The sequence below is a fragment of the Marmota monax genome, unplaced genomic scaffold (genome assembly GCF_021218885.2).
Source record: "Marmota monax isolate L192 unplaced genomic scaffold, Marmota_monax_Labrador192_F-V1.1 WCK01_AAM20220418_F8-fsc00040, whole genome shotgun sequence".
NCBI lineage: Eukaryota > Metazoa > Chordata > Mammalia > Rodentia > Sciuridae > Marmota > Marmota monax.
Genome location: NW_026692782.1, coordinates 2010424 through 2027331, shown reverse-complemented (window position 1 = coordinate 2027331; position 16908 = coordinate 2010424). Strand labels below are relative to the sequence as shown.

At 39.4% G+C, this 16908-nt stretch overlaps 1 pseudogene; it reads right to left on the bottom strand.

Annotated features, from left to right (window-relative positions):
* Positions 1 to 677: 677 nt before the first annotated feature.
* Positions 678 to 15970, bottom strand: LOC124094774 (histone deacetylase 3-like; annotated as a pseudogene).
* Between the last annotated feature and the right edge of the window lie 938 nt (positions 15971 to 16908).

Genomic DNA, 16908 nt, shown 5'->3' with positions numbered 1-16908 from the left:
TACTCTTTATATAACGATTGCAGAAATCCTGTTAATGTTTAGAGAAAAAAAAATATGTCACTTCTTTGCTCAAAACTCTGCTGTCACTCTCAAACCCCATTGAGTGTGACCCTAGATGGCCCCCTGACTTCATCTTCCACTGCTTTCCACTAGCAAATTCTGCTCCAGGCACAATGCCTCCTTTGCTGTTCCTTGAGCATGCTAAGTGAGGTTACTTCAGATCATTTGCTCTTGCTGGTATCTCTTCCTGGATCAATTGCTTTGTGTTCAGATGTTCCCTTCTCAGGGGAGTCTACCTAATCACCCTAAATAAAGAGCAATCCTCTTTTTTGCTACCCTCCTGTCTTTCCTGCTCCTTTATGTTTTCTGCTTTTCTGCATAGCAGGCATCACCATCTGATGCCCTTCATATATACTTGTTCATTTGTGTTTGTCTGCTCCTTTCGTTGTTATGCATATACCTTATGTACAGAGTAAGTGCCTAACAAATATCTGGACTAACAGATCACTACAAAAACTAGCAAAACAACTTCATTTTTAATAAGTGCCTATTCAGGGCTGATGATGTTTAATTATTTCTTGTTAAGTACAGATGCTCCTAGACTTATGGTGGGGCCCATCATACATCAAACATACTATATAGAAAAAATACATTTAATACATTTACCTTACTGAACATCATGGCTTAGCAAGGCAATACAAGTAGAGTACTGGCTGTTTACTCTTGTGATCATGTGGTGGACCAGGAGCTGCAGCTTGCTGCTGTTGCCCAGCATTGCAAGGGTATTTTACTGCATGTTGCTATCACAGAAAAAGATCAAAATTCAAAACAGTTTCTTTTGCACCATCACAAGGTCAAAAGATCACAAGTCACACCACTGTAAGTAGGGAATATCTGTACTGGGAAGACAGAATGCTTTAGGAATTAAAATCTAAAAACTAAGTTCAGCTGTAAGAGAAAATAATTGTATGATTGAATACATGCACTAAAATTAGTATTAGTGCATTTGTATAAACCAGTTGTCTACAAACTGAATGACCTCAATTCCTCCAACTTTTTCAGGCCCACTTTTCTTTAATATCTTTTAAAATTTTTATGATACTGTGGATTGAATTTAAGGCCTTGTGCATGCTAGGTAAGTACTGTACCACGGAGTGAGCTACATCTCTAGCCCTTCCTTTAATATCTTGATAATATGGTTCAAGCTTCTACTCCTTGTATTACACAAAATGTTAGTGATCCAAAATATTTAGCAATATATTGGCAGATTAACTTTGTTTTTCTTCTTCTTTTTTAAACTTAACAAAAATTACCAACTTGTAATTACTGGATATGAACAGTGACAAAATGGGTGAAAATCTCAAAGTTAGAACAGGACATTTTCACAATCTCATCCTACTAGAAACTGTACTTTCCCCACCATCTCATGTTAAGGTTTTAGGTAGCTACCCTTCTCTCCCCAGTCCTCACCAATCCTTCACCTGCCCAAAAGCAAGGCCTGCAGTATGAAGACCCAGGAGAGAAGGAAGTCAGAGGGAACCTCAGACCCGTCTACCTCTTCATTCCTAAAAGTCTGTGGATTGGAGGGAAACAGGAAGGGAATAAGGGGCAAGAGGGGTTAAGGAGTGGCCTCTAGGGCCCACTGTCCATGATGTCCCCCCCAAAGCTATCCTTGACTCTGTCTTATCCTTGATAGGTGTCACTGTCATAATGGTGAGAGAGAAAAGAGAAGGGGTTACATGATCCCCATACTCCTAGGTTAGTGAAATCCCTGGGGGAGACCAGCCCAGGACCAAAGGAGCCACATTCTTCCACTCCTTCCAGAGGTGACAGTAATTCCCTGAGACACAACATCCAGAGCTGCTCTTCTTTCTCATTGTTGCTCTCCTTTCCCTTGTTATGGTCTCCATCACAGAATTTATTGCTATTTCTGACCTGCTGTAGTTCTCAGGAACGCTCTCCTCTGCATCTGCCTCACAGCCCATAAGGTCTGGAGACACAGATTGAATTTGAATGTTAGGTGTGTTGTTCAGCATCTTTAGGTTTTCAATGATTGTCTGGAAGATCTGATCCAGACACTGGCTGAGTTCTGATTCTCAACACGGGTGCTGACATCTGGGTGGAGTGTGAAGTCCAGGGTAAAGTATTCAAAGTGTTCACCATAGGCAAGCTCTTCACTAGTGGTCCCTTCTACCAGCAGTGATGCCTCCTATGTCTAGCAGTTCACAAAAGTTTGGAGAGCATGGCCATCATCACCCAGCACTAGGAGAGGGATATCAAAACTCTTGACATGTTCAACACATTCTTCATATCCTTGGATGTTGAGGTAGAGGCAACCCAGTCAACTCTCCACCCTGGAGCATGACGCATGTGGGTTGGTAGAAGTATACCACCTGGTTGATGACAGACTGATAAGGTGGTTGTACCTCTGATCATCAATGATGCACATTGAGACAGGAGTCTCAGGCACTCTTCTTGGACTTCATACATGTCAGCTATGCCAGGGAAGAAGTAATTTCCATACTTGTGGAAGAACATTGTCTAAATCTGGTTATTGAGGTAGAAGGCTTTCTGAACCCCATTACCATGATGGATACTGGTATCAATGTAGTGCATCAAAGGGTGGTACTTGAACATTTCCAACATGCCAATTACAATGCCATTGACATAGAAGAAGCCAGAGGCCTCAAGCTCCTTGGCCTGGTGTAGACCTCCAGCTTGGTTAATGGCAGCATCACAGATTCTTGTTCAGAAGGATTGCTCTTTGCAGCAAACTAATAGAACTCAAAGAGCTGGGGAAACACTGCAGAGTTCCTGTGCACAATGAGGGCATTAAGGCCCTTGATGAAGTTTTGCATATTGGTGGGGCTGACTCCCTGCAGGAAGTCAAGATAGTCCTTGGAATGGAAGCTGCACATGTCATGCTGGGAGGCCTGGTATAACTTGAAGAAGATCACCTTATAGAGAATGTAGTGCAGGACCAGGCAATGGGGCTTCCTAGGGTTCCCTGCTCCTGTGCTCCAACCTTGGCCCCATCCCTGTAAGGGATGAGGGCTTTTGGGAACTCAGAGTAACTATGGAAGCACCATGAATCTTCTCCTTTACCTAAGACACAAGGTATCTAGAACCTAGAAATCCTCCTAATCAGCCTGCTGTTCCTTCCTTCTAGTACCTGCTGGGTATTCTCTGAAATTCTCTGAGTTTCCCATCTGCTAAATTTTCTCCCCTTTTCTATACCATGGATACCAATTTCCTACTTCTTTTATTTCTTCAGTGCATCACTAACTAAGGCTGATGAGAATAGCATATTTTAAAAGAAGGTTTGAGGCAATGGAGGGGAATAACAGCAAAAATTACTGTAAGCACATATTGGAAATTAAAGTGTCCTGAAAAATCATTGCTTCTTTAGGCATCTACCTGAACATCTTTCCTGGACCACGAAGAAGAGCCTCCTGAGTCCAGTATCCTAATAAATTTTCTCTGGAGTGATGTTTTGAAGTTTTCTGTGCTTTTCAAGTGTGTTCAAGCAATGAACAAACTGTTTTCAGCCTGATCTGAGAGAGAAGAAGCGCAGAGGTAAGGAAGGTGGTCTCCACACGGAAACACTTAAGCATTGTGTCAGGGTGCGCTGCTTACCTGTCAACGTCTGACTGTCTTCTTTGGCTGATCTGTGCTTTGCCCTGTTACATAGTTTGTCTGGGTACATTCCATCACTCTGTTTGCAGCTCATGCAGAAATGTCAGTAATTGACCTTAACACTTCTCTTGTGTCAGTTGCTGGGTGCACATGGTGCTATGCTGCCATCATTCTTCAAAATGCCAGTTTTAATGGAACACTCTTCATTATACACAGCACCCTCCTGATGAAAGGTTATAAGTTTGCACTGCACAATAAACTCGTTCTGCCTCAGCTTTAGTACTACTGTAACTTATTAAGAGGATCCTCTTCAGAGTACTACACAAAAACAATACTTATTTCTAACAAGAACTTTAAAAGTCCATTGGACCTGCATAGAGGTGACGGCAGAATACATACCAGCTTCACTCCTCTGTCATTAAAATTCATTGAAATTCAAAGGGAGCACCTTCAGAAGCATGGAGACCTGGTGCTGTGGAGTTGTCTAATCAATGGAACTGTTCAGCCTTGAATAAATTAACATGAGGCGATGTCAGCTCACCGAATCCCAGGAAATCACATCTTATGGAAGAGTAATTAACTTGCTAAAACTAGGAGAGCAGGAGATGCCAAGATTTGTTTAGAAAGATTTTCATCCCTATCAGAGATCACGCTAAAAGCAAGTGGTGTGCATGTTGACAGATGCCTCTTTGGGAAATGAGTCGGAAACTGCAGACAGATCCCACCGCTGCTCCGAAGTTAGGTTGTAGTACAGCAGAAGTAAAGATGCTGAAATTCCCCCAGATGCACTGCTCAGAGAGGAAGAAGAGTCTCCTGACTCAGTATTTCAGGATTTTATGGCTTTTTCTGTTCGCCATCACATAAACTATGAACTCCTGTCCCCCAAGCCTGTGTTTGTTGGTTTTACTCTCCATCTGTAGATGCCACTTGACCTGCGTGTGTGCTGCTGCAAAACCACTCATGCCCATATCCTCACATGCCAGAATCATACTTATGTCTTTATACATTGCCTTGTATCTGGTGAATTCACAATATACATCTGATGAAGAATGAGATTCATAAGTAAGCACATGGTCAGGGAACAGGAGTCTACTGATGAACTCCTACCAGCAGTTCAGGACTGCAGGATACAGGGGAGTAGAATAATGGGAAGAGCAAAGACAGGCTGAGTTAGAATAATTATATCTATTTGTTGTTATTTTCCCTCAATTATGCTCAGACATGTGCTTTCTTGCCACATTCCAAATACCTTTGTCGTCTTTGAAAATAACGCCTCTCTCCTGCTTCAGGCTCTTAGTTCATGTTCTCTTTCTTCCTCCTAGAACTCTCTTTCTCCTCATCTTCAGTGGTCAGTGTCTTTTTACATAACTTTTGTCAGAATTGCCTTCCCTGACTATGTAATCTATGTGCCGTGTGGCTCTCACCCCCAACCATCACCATGGTACTTAGTAATATCAAAGTAAGTAGTCCGCATGCTACCAGAATGTAAGCACCATGAGGGCAAGAACTTTCCCACTTCTTCCTAGTTCCTGGTGCAGTGTTTAGCTAAAAGTAGTCTCTCAACAGATGTGAACATTCTATAATTATTATCACACGTTTTGGGGCAAATAACAGAAAAATATTTTCAAATCCTAAGATTTGAGGTCATTTTCAGACGTGATAGAAAAGGTGCCCTCAAGTTAGATTTTCAGGGACAGAACATGCCTTCTGAGTTGAAAAGCCCACACAGAAAGCATTTTAGCCTAATGAAATAAATGGACAAGATTTTTATTTTATGTTTTTGAGATGGGATCTCTCTCTGTTGCTGAGGCTGGCTTCAAACTCCTGAGCTCAAGCGATCCTTCTGTCCAGTCTCCCAAGTAGCTAGGACTACAGCAAAATAATTTGAACAAGGGATTTCTAATAGCTGCTCTCCTATCGATGGTTCAGTTTACATCTAATACATAAGTTCTAAAAAACTCACTGTTTGAAAATTATTCTTTCACTAATAATAGTACTTTGATAAATTGAAGTTTAGTTCTTGGCACAAAGAGAGATCTCCTAAATGGTTTATTCCTGTTTAGTGACTGTTCACCAGAAACTTTCCAAATCTTTTCCCTTTACTGCCATTGCTTCCTCCTAGGGTTTCCAGATTAAGAAAGTAAAAATATAGGGTGCCCAGTTGATTTTAAATTTTCAGATAAACAACAGGTCGATTTTAGTTTAAGCACATCTTATTTGCTATTTGAAATCCATTGGTATGTCTAAATACTTAAAACCTACTTAAATATACTTTGCACATACTTAAAAAAAGATTCATTATTTATTTGAAATTCAAGCTTCACTAGGCATTCTGAATTTTGACTGGTAATAACTCTTTCACCATTTTAAATTACAAGGTTTTTGAATACAAGGTTATATTTATTAGAGCGGCATCCTTAAAGAACAAAGAACAGTGATAGGTTCTTCATATGTATTTATAGACTGATGGAAACCTCTCCTGGAAAGAAACCCAAAAAGTCAGATATTCCAATGTAACTTCCATAGGACATACAGAGCCTAGATTACCAAAACTTTATCAATGAACACTGCCTAAAAGTCTATAAGGGAAGCTGTACTCTTAGGGAGCCCACGCTTCACTTGTGCGTGTACCAGATGCTAGTTCAGGCAGAGTCCCACACAAACTTCTGTCTTAGCTCCAGGAGATGAATGAATGACCCTTTAAATACAAATATCTATCTATCTATCATCTATCTACCTATAATCCTCTATCTATCAATAATCTATCCATATCTATCTTTGTATTTTTTTCTCTCTCTCTTTTGCTTTTACCTGGGCAAATAATTTAAACTTAGACCTATATTTCTCATATTTCTCTTCATTTAATTTGTGACCTCTCTCAAGGGGCTTTGATAAAGAAGAATGACACCTCACAGTGATGACTGATGTGTGATTACTTAGTACCTGAGGTAAGAGGCTGTGGAGACTGACGCTTCCTGAGACCAGGTACATATCAGAGATGAATGGGAAGTAAATTCATAAGTAAGCATTCGTTACGAGGGAAGGCTCATGGAGTCACACTTAATGCAGGTTTCCTCCCGATTTAATTAGCAAAGCCACTGCTTTGTTATAGATGTAGTTCAAATTAGTTAATTCAGGGTGCTTATTTTATTTAAGGTAAGACATGAATAAATGCAGTGTGTTCAGAGTCAAAGAACTCCACTCACCCTTTGACTCTGATGCAATGACCTCTACCCTTTGGAACACTGAAATGGCACCCATTGCATTTTGACAAGGGACTCTGGGTGGGCCTGGGAGGACATGGGCTGTCTCAGCCTGTGCTGTAATTGCAATGAGGTCTCCTGTCACTGCTATTATGCTCCCTTCTCTTTACACATGAAGGATGAAGGTAAACTGTCTGCCTTCAGTTCTAACTTTTGTGATTTCACATCTGATCTGATTATTGCTGAGTGATTGCCTTGTTTGGAGAATTCAGTGTTTGATTGGAATTTTAAAAGGTTCTTTTCCTGTGGCCAGATTTCTCTTTCTCCCTGTTTTATGCTTGGCTCCCTCACACGCGGGAGACTCTTTGAAGTTGGTGGAAGCTCAGCTTAAAGGGACAATCCCTGCTGGGTGTGCTGTGTGGGCAGAGGGTGGGAAACAAGAAAGCTGCCTCTGGCTTTTGTTTGGTTTGTGACCTATCAGGAAAAATAATGTGATTAGCATTAAAGAATATGTTTGGAGAATCCAAAGTTTAAACAGAACTTATTTAAAAATTTTTTAAAAATAAATTTATCATAAAAATGAATGGCTTGAGTGTTTGTGTCAATCAAACAACTCATTGAATACAATAATTCACATGCTTTGCATGTTTCCCACACTGTTTATGGCCTCCAAACTCAAAGTCTAGAATCTTTAGAACAAGTGGGGTTCCTGGAGGGAAATAGTCTTCAGAATACACATAGAGCACTTATTCGAAACCCTGAAACTTCTGAAAACCTCCCCTCTTCAGAGAGCAAACTTGTTAGAAAGTGATCCCCCAAAACATGATCTTCAGAGAAAAAAAGCATCATGTGTTTGAGAGAAGCAGCACTGATTGAGCTTGGTGTATGCAGCATGTACACAACGCACAGATTGAGGTCCATTCATTACCGGGGAAGGCTCATGGAGTCACACTTGATGCAGTAATGTCTTCCTCTTGCTTTTAAAATTTCACTTTCACTGCAACTCATCCCTGGTGTTTGTGCACTGCCATCTCAAATTCATGCAATTAAGATGGGACACATGATTTCCCTTCCTTGCAGACACTAAGCATGCTAGCATCTGGAGGACCTGTAACCTTTCTTAACTGGGCTCCTCTTCCAGCAGAAAAAGAATTCTTAGATGGTGCTTTAACTCCTAGTTTTGGCGGAAAGACGGATTGTCAGGGTAATAAATTCAAGGAACCTCACTGCAGCTCTTTTGGCCAATGTTCTACCACAGGCCCATATTAATATTTTATTCCCTTTAATATTATTACATGATGCAGGCTTTATTTAAATGGATTTGACGGGTCTCTTGGTTGGCTTGACAACCAGAGGGAAAAATTAATGTTCTGCATTTAATCTCAGCTCAAGGCGCTAAATTATTTTGGAGGTCAAAACCGTCATGCATATCATGCTAAATTATGGAATGTAATAACTATTAGCTAGCCGTCTATTTATGGATTTTAAAAATTGTTTACTTCATGCATGTTGGACTGATTTTTAAGTAAATCCCTCTTTTACGTTTTTCCTCTGATGTGCCACTGTGATCCTGGCTCTGGCTATTGTCTTAGTAGAACTAATAGAAGATGCCAGGTGCCCTTCTTATAAATGATGTCTCACTGGCTAAATGTTAATAAACTGCAGAGAGCATTTCTTCCTCATGTGGTTCCATCTTCACATGAAGTTTAAGTATGTTGACAAACACAAGGACTTCGTTGTAAGGACATCTGTTAACTTATTTGAGATAAAGTTCACAGAATGTTTTGCATAAAAGGAATATTGATTGCTAAACAAATTTTGTTGCTGAAGGAACTAGAGAACCATTTTCTAACTTATAAAGAATGATGGGAACAATATTGAAAAGGGATTGAAGTGTAAAGTGACACGTAGTTTGTTTTTCTTTTTTTATAAATGATTTAACGGAAGGTGTGCTAAATGAAGCATATAATTATGCATTTATTATTTATAGTGGGAATAAATGTTATGTTCTTGTTCTTTGGAATGCTTATCTTAAAAGGTGGACTAATATCAATAGCATTATGCAAGACTTAAGGTGTAACAGGGCACTCCTTTCTTAATTCCTGGATATTTTTATAATGAGTTGTAAAAACTCTATCTTGAGAGTAGGATCTTACATTTTTAGATATTAGAAAGAGGTGAAGGGGGAATTTGAAGGAGGCCCCGGTGGTTCTGTCCCAATTTCGCCTCCTCTGGATTTTATCTTAACTATAGCAAGTGCTTTCTATGTACAAGACTCTCTGAGGTTAAGCAGTTTTAACTGCTTTACTTAAAGCAACATCAGTCATGGCCAATGGGCCATGATGAAAAAAGAGCTTCAAATAGGAAGGTGATTTTTCTTCCTGGTAACGAATGGCGATGGGCCAAAAAAACTTCCAGGGCTCTCCAGTGCAGGATAACAGCTTATCTGAGTAAGAGCACTTGACAAGGCAGGCTACTGGTACATGTGGGACCACACGGAAAGGGCTGAAGCAGCACTCTTCGTCCCATCTTTCTTGCTGCCTTTCCTAGCTGGCTTATAAATTACTTCATTCATCTAAATGAGAGCTCTGTGGAAGGCTGTTGGTTTGGGATGGTGGGTCCATCTAGTCATGGAGGAGAGCGTTCGGTGGCACTCTAGCCATGCAGAGAGGCGGTCCAGCAGGGAACAGGGGCTGCTCAGCCTCCCTCCTCAGCAACCACTGAGCCAAACCAAATACCCAAACTGGCAAGCACCCTGGTGGGTTCCAGGCTTACAGTGTCAGGAGGGGAGGAAAGAGGCTTGACTTTTAATACAACCCACCTGGCGCACCCTAGGTGTCTGACTGCCTGACAATAAACACCTAGGATCCATGCCATGGTAATGGGTCAGGTCCTCATCTTCATCCAGTGTCTCAATTAATTCGGATACAAAACAAAGTGAAACAAAGCATCTTTGATTAGTACTTATTGGCTGGGGCAATGGATTAACATACAGTTGAATAGGACTTGGTTCCTGCCCATGGCTCCCTTAGCTCAACCTTCCCACAAAGGAGCCCTGGAAGCAACCTTCAGGGAAACCAAGCCAGGCCCAGGTGTGGGGAGCCCACACAGATGGAAAACAACATTTCATAACATAGGAAAGACAGAGGAGATGGCAGGATGCGAATCTCACCCTGGGGCAGACAGGGGCTCATATCCATTGTGTGGGAGGCTTCTCTATGAGGATCAAAGAGAATGGAAACCCACAGTGAACTGGAAGTAGAAAGGTATTTTAGAAATTGTTCATTATATTTTGGGGGGCTGCTGGGCTTTTGGGTTGGATATTTTAGCCTTTCTAAAGACTTGTTTAAGAAAATTACCAAAGACTCTTCTTGCTTTCTCTTTGTGTCATTTAAAACTGGAAATACATTATAGTTAGAGAGACTTTTGGGCTTATAAAAGTTGGGTGAGCCCAAGGAATAAGCAGCAGAGAGTTGTTTTTAAGTGTTTTGTTCTATTATCCCTTACCATCTGTACCCTCCAGAGGAAAAACAATATTACTAAATTTTGGACATAAATAAGTGGGTAAAAATAATGTATCAGATTCTCTAATGGCAGTTTGTAAGGAATCGCTTTGTAACTTAAAAAAACATTTCTTTTAAAAAAATATATTTTAAAAAGCAGTGCTCTCTTCCTCTGCAATTAGGTAACAGTTTTTGTGCCAAAGCTTTGTAAGGCTAAAAAATCCTTAGAGAAATAAAAAATTAAACAAATTGACCAAATTATGTTTTGTGCACGTATGAACATGCCACAACGAATCCCACTATTAAGTATAATTATGATGCACCAATAGAAAACAGAAAATAATGTGTAATAAAGAAGAAATAAAAATTAAACAAAATAAACCTACCAATATTTGAAAATGTAGGTATTATTCTCAAGGATGCTGCCCATAATTCTGTTATTACACTGAAATGTTTGGGCATCAACAAATAAAGAAATAAAGGTGCTAAGCACTCTATATAATTTATAGAAAAGTTATGAATAGTTTTACTATAAATTAATTTCTGAGTGACAAACAATTTTTGGCTAGGAAAATAAAACAACCCCATGTGACAAAGGATTCTGAATTCTAGAAGCTACAAGAGCAATAATTGGTATGTTAAGTAATCAATGTCCATGAACAGAGTTGAAAATCCTACCAGGCATCTATGAAGAGCAATTAAAGATTATACTTTAATTAGGATACGGGCAGTCACAATTAGATTAGACAGGTTTGATATTAGCTAAAGATTAGTGGGAGAAGATATTTCAGTTTTTCTTTCACATTTACAGTCTATATGCTTTGCCTATAGGATATTGAGTGATTAGTCTATTGGATATACTGAGGTTGGTAGGAGTGCAATTCAGAATCAGGTCAGTTTCTCTGTCTCTACCGCTTTGGAGGCTATCTCAGCATCCCCTTTAGGTGGCATCTTATATGAAACCCTTACCCTTTAATTCCTTTATATCTTTAAAAATATCTAGTTCAGTCTAAATCAAAACCTTGTTTTTGTATCCAATTTCAAGTTTCTCCCTCACCCTTCTCTCTAGGGGAAGCAAGGAAGGTCTATTCTGTTTTGATTGATTCCTGGTTTCACTTCCCCTCTCCTCTGCCCTTTGCTTATGGCTTCTCCAAGTAGGGTTTGGGGAAGAGGAAATATGGGAGAAAATGTGGTAAAGTGCATTTTTTTTTTTTACTAACGCTGTGTTTTATCTGGTATTTTTTCCCATCTCTCAGAAATGTATTGCATACTTTAAAAACAGGAACAAAATGACTGCAATCAACACTTAGTTTAGTTTGTTTATGTCAGCAAAATGGTGGACTAAGATGCTCTGAGCTCTTATTCCCTCAAGGAGACATCAAATTCAACCAAAAATTGACAAAAATAAACTTGCAGGAAGGTGAAGCCCAGGAATAACATGAGTCTCACTTCTGTGGACCCGTTAGGGTGTTTTGACCTGGTGCATTCATCTTCTAATTCTTTTTCTTCTTTTTAGAACTTTCTTTGGATTCTCAGATAATCTCTGTCATAGCCAGCCTTCCCTCATGGTCTCTTTAGTGGGTTCTTGTGAGGGGACTCAGTCAGGATTTTCACCCTTCTAGTCTGCTTACTATATTAATGAAAGAGAATATTAAGCTACCTTAAAAAGGAGATTGAGTAATGATATCTTAATATCATATTATCATATTATCACGTATTTTCAAAGTAAAAATAAGAATTGTATCTTGAAGGAGGAGGGATGAAGAATATCTTAGCTATTACAAAGGTTCATGATCTTCCAAAAGCTCAATACAAGTATTATTTTTCTTAGTGTTTTTATTTCTTATCTCTTTTATTTGGCAAAAAAAAAACAATTAAGTTAAAATTGTAATTAATCAAATTGACTTAAAATTTATTTTTTTTCCTTTGGGGGATAATAATGTAAAAATATTGAGAAATACTTGCTTCTATAAAGTAGCGATTTATTATTCTCTCACTTAATGGTCTAGCTATGCTCCATGAGGTCATTTAGGGATCTGCCCCTTCCTTACATCTCATTGCTGCACCATTCCCTAGGATGTTATCCTGGTTTGCATGGTCAAAAGCTGCATCGCACATGTCTGTTTTCAAATGGAGAGAAGAGGAAAGAGATGAATCTAGAGCAAACAATTTTATCTTAGCAAGTTTTGCAAAAGTTGTGCCCATTACTTCTTACCCTACGTTGAGGATAACTTAGACATGTGGTTAATTTTAGTGGGAGAAGTTTGGGAAAATAATCTGTAGGTTGGTAGACATATGTCCAATAAGAAGGGAGAAAATTTTTGTGGGAAGTAGATCTGCTATACTCAATCAGAAAATTCACACTGGGGTGGCCACTTAGGACTCCTTTTTAGCTGCCACCTGCAGCCCACAGAGCCCCTTTCTGCTGTTGTCCCTCATCCTGCAGAAATATTCTTTGAAGACCATTCTAACCTGTCATGCAAAAGGTCTATGTGGCCAAAGGGAGCTCAAGTAACCTTCCTGTATTACATGGTAGATGGCACTTTGATCTTATGGCTCCTTTCTCTCCTCTTTGTTCTGCACATATAGACTACACCAGATAGTCTGATGGCTTCAGAATTCCAAGTGAGGATGGAAAATATAAGGGACATACGGTAGTGAAGCTAGAATTAGATAGACAGTCAGCATAGATAGGTAAATCGAGTCAGGTTGGATCAAGGAGGCCAATTTTGACAGAGTCCAGCAAGTTGGAGACTATCCCTTGAGGGATTGAAATGTTAATTCCTTCAGAGCCCTTCCTCTACCCTTATCAAGAACCTCCAGCTGCTCCAACCTGTTGCTAAGGTAACCTATCCCAGAAATTGCCCCTCCCTACAGGAAGCCATGAGGTTGTTAATTAATGTGTCCTGGGCTGCTCCATCCTGCCCTTTCCCCTTCAGCCCACCTGTTTCTCACCTTTGGGCCATCCCACCCAACATTCATGGGCCTAGACACATATGCAGGAAGGAGAAAGATAAGGGGAAGAGGGTAGGAGAACAAAGGAAGCCTAGGACATAAAAATGGCAGAATGTCTCACTTCTGGGGATACCAGGATACAGCTATGGCCCCCTTCTCCCTCCGAGGAGAAGTCTGTTACTCCTTTCTGGATAAACCCTGCTTTATATGCTTGCCTCAGCGTGCTTCTCTAATGTTCAGACTTCAACATGTGAGGAAGCAGAAGTCATCACCAGTATCTGGTGGTATCAATAGGATCAAAAAACTATTTGGTTCTCTAATCTTCTAGCAGCAGAGGCAAAGTAGGCATCTCTTCAAGGTGGGGAGAAAGATGCTTCATGAGATGCAAGGCTCTCTTCTTGCAAATATTTCACAGGCACTTAGAAGAGTTCTTAACCTTCCTCACTTCCCTTTGTGGGTGAAAGTCAATACTATCCTCTCCCCTGTGGGAACAGTGTTATGGATTGGATGTGAGGTGTCCCCCAAAAGCTCACATGTGAGACAATGCAAGAAGATTTGGAGGAGAAATGATTGAGTTTATTAGTTAATTAGCCTTAACCTAATTAGTGAATTAATGCCTGATAGGATTAATGAATGGTAACTGGAGGCAGGTAGTGGTTCATTGGGGGTGTGGCTATGGGATATATATTTTGTGTCTGTAGAGTGCAATTTCTCCCTCTGCTTCCCTCTGTCATACTCTTCCACCATAATGTCCTGCTTCATTTTGAGCCCCAAGGAATGGAGCCAGCCACTTATGGACTGAGACCTCTGAAACAGTGAGCCCTTTCATCTTCTACCCTTGTTCTGGTTGGATCTTTCTGTCATAGCAGCAAAAAATCTGACTAAAACAGTAAGGGAAATGCCATAATACTTTGGATTCCTTTTCATTAAGGAATTATTCCTTCTCATCAATCTCTTTAGGATTTCAAACTTCTCTGAAAAAGAAGAGTAGGACCTGGGGTCAAATGATACAGCAGATGCCTTTTCCTTTTTAGTTCAGGCAGCTGTAGCAGAATATTATAGATTGGGTGGCTTATGCAACAGAGATTTATTTCTCCCAGTTGTGAGGGATGGGAAGTCCAGAATACTATAGGCTGGGTGGCTTGTGCAACAGAGATTTATTTCTCCCAGTTTGGGAAGTCCAGGACGAGGGTGCCAGCATGGTCAGGTTCTATTGAGGGCCTCCTTCTGGGTGCAGATGTTCGTTTTCTTGCTGTGTTCTCAAATGATGAAAAACAGGTTAGAGAGTTCCCTGTGCTCTATTTTATAAAGCATTAATCTTATCCATGAGGCTCTTCCTTCATGACCTAATTACCTTGCAAAGACTTTACCTCCTGACACCATCCTATTAAGAGTTAGGATTTCAACATATGAATTTTTGGAGCACATAAATGTTCAGTCCATTGCATTTTTTTGTGCTATCTCATTCCTTCTATTCATCAAAAAACTTCAGTTATGGACAGAATTAAGCATCTGCTCATCATTAACCACCTCAAGTATTTACCGTAGGCTTCTCCGTTTCTCTGTCTTAAGACCTCCTTTAAAGCAAAAGTCTCCTTGGACAGCTTGTAGGTTCAGTCTCAAAGTGTGGTGCAGTTAATACCCCAAGCAACCTTCAACCAATGGGCAGGCCAATAGATAAATGCCCAGGCTCCCTCCTTTGGGGAGGACCATCCTGCAGACATTCTGTGTTTCTCAGAGGTTCTTGCAGAGAGGCACCTCTGTGACCCTTGGCACAACTTCACTAATGTACCACAGGTTCCCTGTTCTGCTTTCCATGTCTTGACTTTCCTGTCCCTTCACTCCTGCTTTCTTGGATAGAATACTAATTGAACCAGCTGAGTAGAAATCCTGCTCAGAATTTCCTTGTGGGGGAAACTAAATAAGACAACCATTTTGTATTTTGCTAAATCTTAGAGCTGTTAGGAATTTCTCTTTAGAATGTACTTACTTATTGTTATGAGTTGTGAGGTCCTCAAAATCGTGAATGACCAGTCTTTCACATTTATCTCTTTTTCCTATAATAATGTTTTCTTAAATTCCCTTAGCATTATATTAAAAATTAGTGTTCAATTAAACAAAGAAGCTTTTTGTTTTACAAGAAATATTGTTGAGTGAACTATGTGCTAATGTCCTAAGATTGAGTTATCTGAGGAAAACCTGGCTAATTGGCCAGTGTGAAAAATATCAGGTGTCCTTTCTTGTTAGCTTAACTATAGGCTTGGTACTCAGGAGTAATTAACTTTCCCAGGAATTGTCTTGTTACTTATGGGGTGATATTCATGTTAAAATATCTTCAGGTTTTAAATACAAAGGCATTTTATCCTTAAGAAATTATGAACTTATGTCCTTTGTCTTGATTATACACATTGTAACCAGAAGTTTGGTTCTTTATGATGCATATGTGTAAGGGAAAAGTTAAGAGATTATTAAATGTGCATTGAGATTATCATAAATATAATTAATCCGTGATATGCATGATGTTTTACATAATTGATATGGGGTCACTTCCTTAGTGATTATTTGTAAAGTTAGAGGAAGAAAACATGTTCATAGGAGAAGTATTTGCTTTCTTTTTACCTTTTTGTAATTATAAATAATTGACCCTGATGTGAACTGGAACACAGAATCCATGTCGTGAAACACCTGGTCTGCTTTTTCCTCTCAACTCTTTTGTGGAAGGTCAAGTTGTATCCTGCAATTTACTAAAAATGCTATTATTATTGTGTTTTAACAATATTTTTTTTGAAGTTGAAATGATGGCTGGCTTAATATAGAGAGCCTGATAAAAACTGTTATAAATCACTAGTGGTTTGAGGAAAAATACTAGATTCCAATTACTTACGATTTCTACAGTTTCTCAGAGAATTGCTTAGGACTTTTATGTCTTTTTGTCACTATCTCCAGTGATTTAAATTTGTTGGATTTGAAAAAAATTGGTACAAACACTTGGAGATTATTCAGAAAGGTTGTTTCCAATCCTCTTACAAGAAATAGGTTCAGAATTGACCAGCAAGTAAACTCAGCTTTCCTGGAATATTGTTAAAACAAGCTACAGCATCCTTTGGCTCAAGCCTTTCCTATACACACAGAAAAACAGCTTCCAATTTTCACAATGGCACGGTCAAATTTCTTTGTTTCAATACTTTTTGTGACCTAGTTTTAAAATTTTGAAGTTTGTTTTCACTTTTTTTCCAGTGCAGAGAATGATATGCCCCATCAATTTATGTACTATTATACAGTCTCAGTATACCTTTTACTTTGGGGCCTCCAAAAGAAATCTGAGGTATGCATTTTTTTGTTCACAGAAATCATTCTTGAAAAATACGTGTACATAGATGCACGGTTTTAAAAAGAGGGGGAAGTTTTTTCATTTAAAATTATTTTATTAAACTATAATTCACATATAATACAATGGACTCCCATATATACAATTCAATGGCTCTTGAATATTTTGCAGGTATACAGCCATTTTACAGTCAACTGAGAACATTTTTTTAGAATTACAACTAGAATCCCTGTACTGTTTAGAGCAACCCCTTCTGTAAACCTATTTTTCCCCATCCTCAGCA